The sequence below is a fragment of the Bubalus bubalis genome, chromosome 14 (assembly GCF_019923935.1).
Source record: "Bubalus bubalis isolate 160015118507 breed Murrah chromosome 14, NDDB_SH_1, whole genome shotgun sequence".
Taxonomy (NCBI): domain Eukaryota; kingdom Metazoa; phylum Chordata; class Mammalia; order Artiodactyla; family Bovidae; genus Bubalus; species Bubalus bubalis.
The window spans coordinates 2,903,786-2,916,205 of record NC_059170.1 but is presented as its reverse complement, the minus strand read 5'-3'; positions in this window follow the sequence as shown (position 1 = coordinate 2,916,205).

Sequence of the window (12,420 nt, the reverse complement as noted above, 5' to 3'; positions counted from 1 at the left end):
CCTGGTGACTCAGCAGTAAATTATCTTTCTGCTGTGCAGGAGACTCGAGTTTGATCCCTGGGTTGGGAAGATCCCCTGGAGGAAGGCATGGCAACCAACTCCAGTATTCTTACCTGGAGAGAGGAGCCTGGCAGGCTACAGTCCATGGGGTCGCAAAGAGTTGGACACGACAGAAGCGACTCAGCACCTCCGAGACCTCCGAGTTACCTGCTCCCAGCAGGTGCCTGTGAAGTCATTTACAACCCGATAAATGCTGGGTACTTATCTTACCAGCCTCTTCAGATCTCGAGTGCTACCATGATGGAGAATTTGAAACTTTGGAGTAAAATTTCAAGACATTTTATAATTACTTAAAGTTATGTCTATTTGACAACATAACCTGTGTTTGCTTTTAAACAGTAGGAAAATACTTATGATTAGAAACAATAGAACAGTTCAGCATTAAATAAATCTTACATCTGCTGTTTAGCCACTTGAGGGGAAACAATTTTCTAACAAATGTCAATGGTCAAGAAAGCTATGAAACTTAGGCCAGTTGTCGTGGAAAATGACTGATTAGTTGCTAAGCTACCAGTCCTAAAAGAAGCTCAATGAGGAGATACAAACCAGCTTAACTAGACCCGGTCCATCTGAGAGTAGAAAGTTGTAGCTGGCAGGTGATTCTGGCAGATGCGTGGCAGGAAAAGTGATTGACAAGCTGGTCTTCGCTTGGCATGAAATCTGGCTTTGATGTAGTGAGTGACTGACAGGCCGGTGTCATCAGAAAATGTGGATTGTGCGTCGGAAGGGCTATTTTGCAACAAAGTGATTGACACGTTACAGAAATTGTCCCGTAGATGGAGAAAACCAAATAGAGATTTGTTTTGACAAGCATTTCCTTTTTACCTGTTCACTTTGTATACAGAGAAGAGAGAGAGGAAGCCCTTGTGGGTGCTAATCGACTTATCCAGTAGATATCTGGATGGCAGTGGCCACGAGGGTGCGTGGGAAGAGCCTGGGTGGTAAGGAGGTGGCAGGCGGATGTTCCAGCCTGGATTCCCCCACGACTTCCGTCTAGGGAAGTAAAGCCGCTCTCCAGGCTTCACTGTTGTATCTGCTAAATGAGGGGCTTGAACTCAAATTGTTTCTATATTCCACTCCAACCATTTGTAAGTCTGTGTTGTTGTTGTTTTTTTTTTTCATGGACAGCTATTATGTTCCCACATCTTTTCTGTCTTCATCCCACGTCTTTTCTGTCTTCTGGCTCATCAGATTATTGCATTTCTTAAGCCACAGTGATTGGTTCATGGATTGTTCCAATGGGACACATAATAGAAGATAGAATATAAGGTCTAGAAGTATTGGCAGTCATCTTTGCGACCTCATGTGAGGAGGGTTGACCAATAAAATACTGGAGTGGGTTACCACACCCTTCTCCAAGGGATCCTCCCGACCCAGGGATTGAACCCAGGTCTCTTATGTCTCCAACATTAGCAGGCAGCTTCTTTACCACTAGTACCACCTGGGAAGCCCCAGTAAAATACCTGATTCCCCCGTAAAATTCAAATAATGAATAACTTTACAGTATAAGTGTGTCCCAAATATTGCATGGGATATACTTAATCTCAAAAAATATATTTGTTGTTGATTTATCTGAAGTTCAAATTAATCTAGGTGTCTGATATTCTTAGTTGTTAAATCTGGCAGCATCTTATATTAAAAAATAATCTGCTTGGGAATGAAGCCAGTGCAGACACAAGTGGAACTCAGAGGCACAGATAATGACTCCTGGTGGCGTTACGCAACTTCCCGGATCCAGCGAGCCTGAAACTTGACTGGCTGCGCTCTTCCCAGACCCAGGTGGGAAGCAAAAAATAAATCAAAACCTTTTGAAACTGCTTTATTAAGCTCGCGTGAGTTAAGTTTCTCCCTGGAAACCACGGGATGCCCTCCCCCCTCCCTCTCCGCAGATCCCCCTCACGTTGGCTTTTGGGTCAGCCCATCACTGGAGCACCTTTCCTGTGCCCTGTCCACACATTTCCTGAAGTGTGTCTTATTCTCCTCAAAATGGCCATGTATCTTCTTGACTTACAATTAGTTTTTCTCCTGAATTCTGACTTTCTCCCTCCTCTCATTTTCCTGACCACTACTGTTATTTTTTTTTTAATTACCAATTATAAGTTATAAAGAAAGAAAAAATTTTTTAAGGAAATTCGAGCTGGGAGACAACTCAGAAATCCTTACTGTCACCTGTTGCTGAAACAAGGAACAAATAGCCCTGCCCATTTCTTGTCTTTTTTCCAAGGAAGTTGGCCAACCATGTTTTTGGCCAGTAAATTATTTATGTGTTATTTGTAAGCCACATTGCCTCAAAAAGAATTTAAATCTTGTTCTGAGAAGTAGCAAGATTTGGTCGTCCTATGATTCTGTGCTTTTAGGGTGTGGGTGGCAGAAAGCAACTTCTTTTGCTGGTGCAAAATGCCCAGGTACGTTTTCTAAGGGTGGGGGTGTCTCAGGGAACACACAAAACGAGAATGCAGCCAGCTCTGGGAAAGAGCCTGAATTCAAGACCTAGACAGCCATCTGATTCCCTCTCTCTCTCTCAATTCTTCCATCTCATTTCTACCTTGCTTTCCCTACCCGGACTATGATCGCTGCAGAGAGCAGCTTTTCCTTTGCACTTAATCTGTTTGGTGGAAAACAGCTGTCCTGGATGTTGAATGATTTGGATTCAGTGGCAGGATCTAATCTGCTGTCTCAGCACCAGTGCTGGAGAAACGGGATGCGAGGGTCTCCCATGAGCCACATGTTCTCAGCCCAGTGGGGGACAAACACACAGAATACGGACACGGCTGCCCAGGACCCATCTCTGTGGATTGCAACCCACTCCCAGGATTAAGTTACGAGCGTGCCAGTTATTAAGCTATTGTTTCTCAGTTCCAAATCCCTTCTCTGAACTCTGCTTTGTGAGGCTGGGGGCTGGGTCCTAGCAAATGGCATAATTCCTTGGACAGTTTGACATGCAAGTGTGTCTAAAACAGAATCATAGCTAAAGCCAGGCTGGCCAAACTTGGCTGTGACAACCAGACCGGTGGTTCCGATTCCTGGTACCAAGAAGGCCGAGTGGTCCCTGGGAATCCACATCCAAACAGGAGTCCACGTGTCTGTCCTCTGACCTGTAAGGATCAATAGAATAAGATCGGGGCATTTTTAAAGCCTCTTTTTCCAAAAAATTCTATGAATATGAGCTCTTAAAATTTTCTTCGAGTGTCTCCAATGTGTCCATGGTTGAAGAATTTTATTTCAAGAAACTCACTTCCATGCAGGGCATTTTCCAGAGTTCTGAAGGAAGCAGAAGGAAAAGTAAGTTTATAGCTTCACATGCTGTAGGAGTTGACACAGGTGGAGCATGATGAAGTCTAAAGCTCTTTGCACAGAGATTCCACATGTGATTTTGCCTGGGTTAGAATCCTGACGATGCTACTTCCTAACCTGTAAACGTGCAGCAACACGGTTTTGCTGTATCTCTGTCACTGCATCAGCGAAGTTGAGCGAATGAGCGTTCCTGCCACACACAGTCGTAAAGTTTGGACGAGGAGCTCCATTCAGGACGGTGAACTTGCTGCCTCAGCTGAGTCTTAGGCCTGGACTAAAGTGAGTACTCAGTACATGTCCATATTATCCTACTGGCCTTTTGGGCCCTGTGGTCCTCTGACTTTTATCTCAGAGCCTGCTGTGCTGTGCTTAGCCACTCAGTCGTGTCCAGCTCTTTGTGACCCCATGGACTATAGTCCACCAGGCTCCTCTGTCCATGGGATTCTCCAGGCAAGAATACTGGAGTGGGTTGCCATGCCCTCCTCCAGGGGATCTTTCCATCCCAAGGATCAAACCCAGGTCTCCCGCACTGTGGACGGATCCTTTACCAGCTGAGCCACCAGGTAGTCCATGAACACTGGAGTGGGTAGCCCATCCCTTCTCCAGGGGATCTTCCCAAGCCAGGAATTGAACCAGGGTCTCTGGCATTGCAGGCAGATTCCTTACGAGCTGAGCTACCAGGGAAGCCCTTAGCTCAGAGCCTATGGGGAGCTGTCAGAAGGAATTAAGCCATCTATGCTGAATTCCCTCTGTGTGCTGAGTGACTGGAACCCAGAGAAAAGGAAGAAAATGATGTACGCCCGAAACACAGAGGCTCCCAGGGTATGATGACTTTGGCCATAGTGCTGCTTTATGGCTGCTTTATGGCTGTCTGTACAGCTGCCCGTCACAAACCTCCGACAGGTGACCTGCAGTGATGAGAGGGGGAAGGGAGCGGCATGCAGAGCACCGCACCCGGCGGAGCGCAGATCAGGGGAGGGCATCCCCATAAGACACAGCGTCCGTCCCTCGCCCTCCTCAGCCGCAGGCCCAGCGCCCCCACCTGTGGCCCAGCTTCTCACTTCCCAGCTCCCAGTCATCCATTTACTCATTCATTCATTTTTTCCTTGCATTATATTTTAATTCACTTGTGTGTGCCTTCAACCATCTATTCATCAAATTTTTAATTACTCACATAGCAAATGTTTATTGGGCTAATAGCTGCAGATTAGATGTACTGGGCTCTTTCGGTAAAGTGAGTTCCTTGATAAGTATGAAGAACCTAACAAAAGCCCCAGCATTTACTGAGCACGTCTTCTGTGTCACACACCATGAATTATCTCATTTCATCCTCACAAGAGTCATGTGAGGTAAGATGCTATTCTTAACAACATTTTTTAGAGATTGAGTGAAGTGTTTTAGAGGGTTTAGGTGAGGTGTCCAGAGTCACACAGCTGGTAGATCACAGAGTCAGCATTCAAAATCCTGTTTGTCTAACATAGCACATATGCTTTTATCCACTACTTGGGGCCACCTCAGTAGATCTGAAAGTCGAATGTTTGTACTTCTTGCTCAGAATGAATTCTGAATAGGGAAGGTGGTGCCTGATCTGTGTTGCAAAGTGTGGACAGGAGACTGGTAAGAAAATGATTTAAGAAGGTATTCATGCTGATCAAAAACAACATACTAAAGAGAACAGTGAATCAGAGACCCACGGTGTGACCTCACTTTCCCAGCATAACTCACTGAAATTGGATTAATATGGCATCATCAACTCGGCAAAACCAAATAGTGAGTTAAGAATCTTACCATGTAAAGTGTGTTGTTGTTGTTTAGTTGCTAAGTCATGTCCAACTCTCTGAAACCCCATGGACTGTAGCACGCCAGATTCTTCTGTCTTTCACTATCTATCAGAGTTTGCTCAGATTCATGTCCATTGTGTTGGTGATGCTATCTAACCATCTTATCCTCTGCCACTCCCTTCTCCTTTTGCCTTCAATGTTTCCCAGAATCAGGGTCTTTTCCAGTGAGTTGACTCTTTGCATCAGGTGGCCAAAGTACTGGAGCTTCAGCATCAGTCCTTCCAATGAATAGTCAGGGCTTACTTCCTTTAGGATTGATGGGTTTAATCTCCTTGCAGTCCAAGGGACTCTCAAGAGTCTTCTGCACTGCAACCAGAAAATAAATTCAAACTGGCCTGAAGAAGGAAGAAATGCATACGTTTGCATCACTGAAAGGGCCAGGGGCAGGGCTTCAGGTACAGTTTGATCTAGTGCCATCAAGGACCAGCTTAGTTCCCTTCTGTATTTCTTCTCTGCCTTCCATAGAATCAGCAACTTCCTCAGGCTTCAGATGAGTTCCCACTGGCAGTTCCATGGACTTCTGTCTTAGTAAGCAATGAAGTTGGGCAAGTCTTCACACCACACAGATCATGGAAGGACTGGATCTCAAAGAGTTGAGAGCCACTTTTTTCGTCTCAGAAGCCCTAGAAAAATTCTCCAGAGATTGTATTGGTTTTGACTGGGTTTCTTCCATCATAAATCAAATCATGGTTTCCAGAGGGATGAGACCGAATAGGATTTTTGGCTTCAGACAGTCAGAGTCCACCCTCAAAAGCTGGGGGAAGGATCGATACCACAAAAATTAATGGCTGATCATGGTGGGGGAGTCAAACTCCAAATGGTGTTATCTGGAAGAGGAAGAGGAACTGAAGTTAGACAGGAGAAACCACTGGGGTCCTCCACACCTAGCTGTTCAGTTTCTTTGTTTACTGAGTGCCCAGGAGTATCCTCCTGAAGCATACAGTACCTCAGCTTTGAAGCTCGCTAAGCTGGCGGTCGGGCTTAGTGGCGCTAGTGGTAAAGAACCCACCTGCTAATGCAGGAGCCGTAAGAGACTCGGGCTCAATCCCTGGGTCCAGAGGATCCCCTGACGGAGAGCATGGCAACCCACTGCAGTATTCCTGCCTGGAGAATCCCATGGACAGAGGAGCCTGGCGACCTATGGTCCATAGGACTGCCAAGCGTCCGACATGACTGAAGCTATTAATTCTTGGCACACTTGCAAGAAACGGGCAGCTGAGTTTGTCCTTTGAATTGCGGATGCTGCATCCGATCCCCCTTGGTTGGTTGAATCCACACATGTGAAATCTGCGGATCTAAGGGCCAACTGTACTGTGTCATGTTATATTAAGGACTTGGGCATTTTTAGGAGTTTAGTATCTTCTGGAGTCCTGGAACCCATCCTGTGGATACTGAGAGATGACTGTATTGCCTTATTCATTACCATCTTGGAAGCATTTTCTCCACTAAATGCAATCACATTTCCTTAATGTAAGTTAGTGTAGTATTGCTTTTTTTTCCTCCTCCAAGTGCCTCAGAAGTCCCAGCGCTCAAAGTGTCTTGAGTAGTTATGGTCACTACCCTCCTTTATATCTGCTTTGTCTCCTGACTAAAGAAAAGGTATCGACTTGCAACATTTCAATTAAAATCAGATTAAATTCTGCGTTTCTTTACAGGGGTGGTACTTCAATTGCAATTCTTTCCATGTTGTCTATTCGACAAATGTGTTTGGCATGTGTAGACTGTTGTGATCACTTTTCTTTTTGTGACATTTTGAGAAGGGGGGAAAACTGCATGGTTCAGCGGATGACACAGTTTGTTACAAGTGGCAACATAAAAATTTGAAATTCTTAAACGATTTAGCATTTCCCCTCCCAGGCACGTTATTTATCACGGAGAAGTGATATTCTGGGGGACTCAAGCCAATCAGAGGATGGGAGTATAATTTTTACAAAACAAATGTATGTATAAATTATCACTCTCTCTTCTCCTCTCCATAAATAGCGACAGTAATGGACCCATAGCTGAGATATGGGAAGGGGCGCCGTGTTGTGCAGCAGTCCATCTTATCTGCGGAGGCAGAGTTGAGAAATCAGGTCAGCTAAGATGCACACCTATGCTTCGGCGGCGTCCGGCATGTCCTGACTACAGTAGCTGAAGCAGTGTCTCTTGTCTAGAATAGAAGGTACTTGTGTGTGTGTGTGTGTGTGTGTGTGTGTATACAATAGGGAACTTTTGTTGAAAAGTTTAGGTTACTGTCTTCTTATAAAGATCTTGAGCTCTTTCCTAAGAGGGAAAGCAACTCACTGGAGCCCATAGCGGTTTTGTATGGCGACTGCCGCCTTTAGACAGGCCGTGAGCCCTCTAGGCTGCCTTAGTGCCCACCGCTCCCTGTTGCCTCAGATCCAGTCTGCTCCGTTTTGTTACTACCTTCTTGGATACAAGGGATAGTTGAGTTTGTGGGCCTTAGGATAATGAGAGCCCTGTGGACGAATAATCCAGTGACTTTTCAATCCAGGGTCCTTGCAGATTTTGCCCCTGAGGTAGGCCCTGATGGTGGAAGGAATCTAATTTGCTTGTAAGACTTTTTCAGAATCCACGTGACTTACAGTTTACCTCCATTAGCTGAAACAGTCAATATTCTCTTTGAATTTATATTTTAATTGGAGGAAAATTTCTTTACAATATTGCATTGGTTTCTGCTATACAGCAACGCGGATCAGCCATAATGATACATATATACACACACATATCTCCCCTCCCTCCTGAGCCTCCCAGCCCTTCCCCTCCCCACCCCACCGGCCATCACAGAGCAGCAGGCTGGGCTCCCTGTGTTATCCAGCACCTTCCCAGCAGCTGTCTACTACACTGAGACTGTATATATGTCGGGGCTACTTTCTCCATTCATCCCACTCTCCTTCCCCCACTGTGTTCACAAGTCCACTCTCTACATCTGCGTTTCTATTCCTTCCTTGCAAATAGGTTCATCAGTACCAGTTTTCTAGATCCCATATATATGCATTAATATGTGATATTTGTTTTTCTCTTTCTGACGTTCTCCACTCGAAACAGAGTCAATATTCTTTTAAAAAGTAAAACAAGATATTTCCAACTTTTCTGCAGTTTTAGTTTTCCTTTAGCATTCTTTTGCGACTCTTCTGAACCAAGCGACTTCTTGGGAGGTATATTGAAAGGTTGAATATTCACAATGTAAATCACATCCCTTGTAAATCGTAGCACACCACACACATTATGTGGCTCTGGAATTTCTGCTAACCACAACTGCCATCTTTGAGCTGACTACCACTGCTGGGTGTGTTAGTTACAAAAATCCTCAGCAAAAATATTCCAGGGCTAATAAATGTTATGTTTTTGCCTTCTTCACTTTATAGTGATATATGTTTTATCAGAGGGGGGAAATGTGTATTTTTCCAGCTTCTTTCATTAGTGTCTCTAAGCTTGTTTGAGATTCGTACTTCGGGCAGCTCTCCAGCTGACCCACCACTCAATTCCCTTCTGCGGGAGAAGGGGAAGCTCGACAGAGGAATCACTGAATCACAGAATGTGTGAGTTTGAGACTTGGCACTGGGAATCTGTAAAGCAAAACTTTGAGAAATTTGCCATATTTTAATAAGCGTATTATAAACTATTTTCGATTGCTTGTTTTTATTGCATACTCAATGTGCGTACCTAATTCAGGAGTCAGTAAAGTACAGACCAGGGTCCAATCTAGCCAGCTACCTATTTTTGTAAATAAAGTTTTATTGGCACACAGCCAGGCCCCCTTATTTACATATCATTTGTGGCTTCTTTTGTCCTACAACAACAAAGTTGAGTAGTTGCAAAAGAGGCCAATATGGTCAGCAAAGCAGAAATATTTACTGTGTGGTCCTTTAAGAAAAACTTTGCCACACTCTGATCTAATTCTCTAACATAGTAGAAAAAGTGTTATTGCTTGTTAAATGCATTAAAAAAAACTGATTAGTTCTCCTAAGTGTAAGCTTCTGTACTCCTCTTCAGGAGCCTTGTGACTTATAATCATTTATTCACTGGACATCTTCATACTCTAAGCTGCTTAGAGGGTCTCTTTTGGATCTGATTGTATCAATTAGGAATGCTTTTAACTGCAAGTAATAGAATACTTCAACTAGTGGCTTGAACGATGAAGATTTGAATTATCTCATCTAATCAGAAACGTGGATGCCGCTGAGTCTGGGCTGGATGCAGAAGCCCCAGGGTCGTGCAAACCACAACTGCTCTAATTCAGTGCTAGAACAAGGCAAGAAACTAGACACTCAATGAAAACATGTCAAATAGCACATGGATGTATTGATGGATGAATGGGTAAATGATAGACAACATTTTTCAAATTTAGTTAAATTTGGTCCCCACGGTAGGCAGCAGGGGACAGCATGTAAGGTGTCCTTGGTAGTAAAAATGTTGCAGACTTCACTTTATCTTAACCTCTTCGTATTAGAGTGAGGCACAAAAAAAGAAAGTTAGCTATTAGTGGGGACTTCCCTGGTGGTTTAGACAGTAAAGCATCTGTCTACAATGGGGGAGATCTGAGTTCGATCCCTGGGTCAGGAAGATCCCCTGGAGAAGGAAATGGTAATCCACTCCAGCTATTAGTGTGAATATTTATGGTTTTTGACTATCCAACATCCATGAGCCACCTTTCTGGTAACAGCTCTAATTTTGCTTTGAAGAACCAAGTCTCTGAAATGATGTGACTAAAGTGAGGCAGGCGGCAGCCCTGCCCCCACAGATTTCGCATCTGCTCCGGGGTCAGCACCCGCCCCGCCCCCATCTCCAGTGATCAGCCCAGACTTGAGTGCACGTCCCAGGGTCACACAGCCTGGATGAGCACGAGGCTTCAGCAGGTGCTCCCAGGGAAAAAGAATACAGAGCAGTCTCTAACAGTGCCTAGTCCCTAGTGTGTGCTCAGCAAACAGCTGTTGAATGAATGAGTGAATAGATGAATAAATAGCATCTTCCTATGTCAGACAAGAAGGGTCCCCAGTGACCAGCTAATCTACCCGACAGAGGAAGCACTGGGGCCTCAGTCTCTATTGGCAAGCCAAGGCCTCCTCTGTTCCTCCTTCCTGACCCTGGCCACAGGGATTCTCAGGCTTCCAGCAACCAACTTCTGCCTCGTCCATTTTCTCAAGTCCTTGAATCTTTCCATTTCATGAAGTACATCTTGTCTATGTATTTGAATTTCAGTTCTTGTCATTTGCAACTGAATGAGGAAGATGCCAATGGCCCTTTGCTGCCTTGCTGTGCTCACTAAGGGATGTAGGGCTTTATCCTGCCTCTCCTCCTGCAGTCCTCTGTCTCCAACCACATCTCTGACCAGGCGCTTGTGGCCATCTCTCTCCTGCATTCCCACACTCCCCACTGTGGGCTCAAGCACATCCCTGTTCTTTTTCCTTAATGCAGCATCTGCCAGCGTTTCAAGAGGCTCACCTAGGCCATGGAGAAATCTAGAACTTAGACATTCAGTGGAGGATCTCCAGGGCCCTCGGACATCCAGTGGAGTGAGTCTGAGAGTCCTCCTGGGTCGGTGACTGAGCAAACACTGTGTCTTTCAGAAACAGGTGGTGTCCAGGTGTAGCCTGTGCAGCCAGGCTCCATCTTGGAACTTCTAGCGCTTTCTGCAGCTGGGGTGGGCCACAGACCTTGCGTTTTCTTCCACCCCAGCAGGACTGCTGCGAGTCTCAACAGTGGTGCATGAGGATGATACCAGGACTCCTTCTTTTGAAAATATCCCTGAAATTTTCCCCTTCCAGGGAACTAAAAACGATTTTGCACTATGATGAGCTTCATGGACGAGAATATTTAAACAAGTAGCTGTCTGAAACATTATGCTCTGTGAATTCAACCATCAACCATTAAATCAAAAGTTTGATGTTAGGAACTCTAAGTAATATAGATACCTGTTAAGAATACATTTTTTTAATGTACTCAAATTTTTAAATTTGAAAATTCACTCTGCCACTTACTCACTTTGCAACCTTGAACTTGAATAAGAACCTTAAACAAGAACAAGGTCACTGTGTGACCCCAAACAGGAAGAGGCCCTGACGCTGGGAGAGACAAGGCAAATGTGTGATCCCGAACAGGAAGAGACCCTGACGCTGGGAGAGACAAGGCAAAAGTGTGATCCTGAACAGGAAGAGGCCCTGACGCTGGGAGAGACCCTGACGCTGGGAGAGACCCTGATGCTGGGAGAGACAAGGCAAATGTGTGACCCCGAACAGGAAGAGACCCTGACGCTGGGAGAGACAAGGCAAAAGTGTGATCCTGAACAGGAAGAGGCCCTGACGCTGGGAGAGACCCTGACGCTGGGAGAGACCCTGACGCTGGGAGAGACAAGGCAAATGTGTGACCCCGAACAGGAAGAGACCCTGACGCTGGGAAAGACATGGCAAATGTGTGATCCTGAACAGGAAGAGACCCTGACGCTGGGAAAGACATGGCAAATGTGTGATCCTGAACAGGAAGAGACCCTGACGCTGGGAAAAACAAGGCAAATGTGTGACCCCGAACAGGAAGAGACCCTGATGCTGGGAGAGACAAGGCAAAAGTGTGATCCCGAACAGGAAGAGGCCCTGACGGTGGGAGAGACCTTGATGCTGGGGGAGAGACCCTGACGCTGGGAGAGACAAGGCAAAAGGAGAAGGGGGCGACAGTAGATGAGATGGTTAGATAACATTATCGACTCAGTGGACATGAACTTGAGCAAATTCCGGGAGATAGTGAAGGACAGGGAAGCCTGGCTTCTGCAGTCCATGGGGTCACAGAGTTGGACACAACTTAGCTATCGAACAATAACAACGAACCTTGAAAGTTACTGAAACCAGCGATTTTCAAATGTGGTCCCCAGACAGCAGCAGCAGCAGCTGAGAATTTTTGGAATGAAAGTCTCAGGGCCCACGCACCAAACCTACTGAATCAAATACTCCAGGGAAAGGAGTCAGTAATCAGAGTTTTCTCAAGACCTACAGGTAATTCCAATGCATATCAAACCGTTGAGAACCATTGGCTTAAGCTATCCGCTCTGAGTCTCCTTATATGTAAAAGGAGAGTCATATTACTTGGCCTCCTAAGGTTGTTTTAAGGATTAAACTCAATAGGTTTTGCATGTAAGGTACTTAGTACAGCGTCTGGAGCTTCGTGACTCAGTACACGACAGCCACAATCAGCGTTATTGTTATTTTGTTCTTATCGGATTTCATTTCTG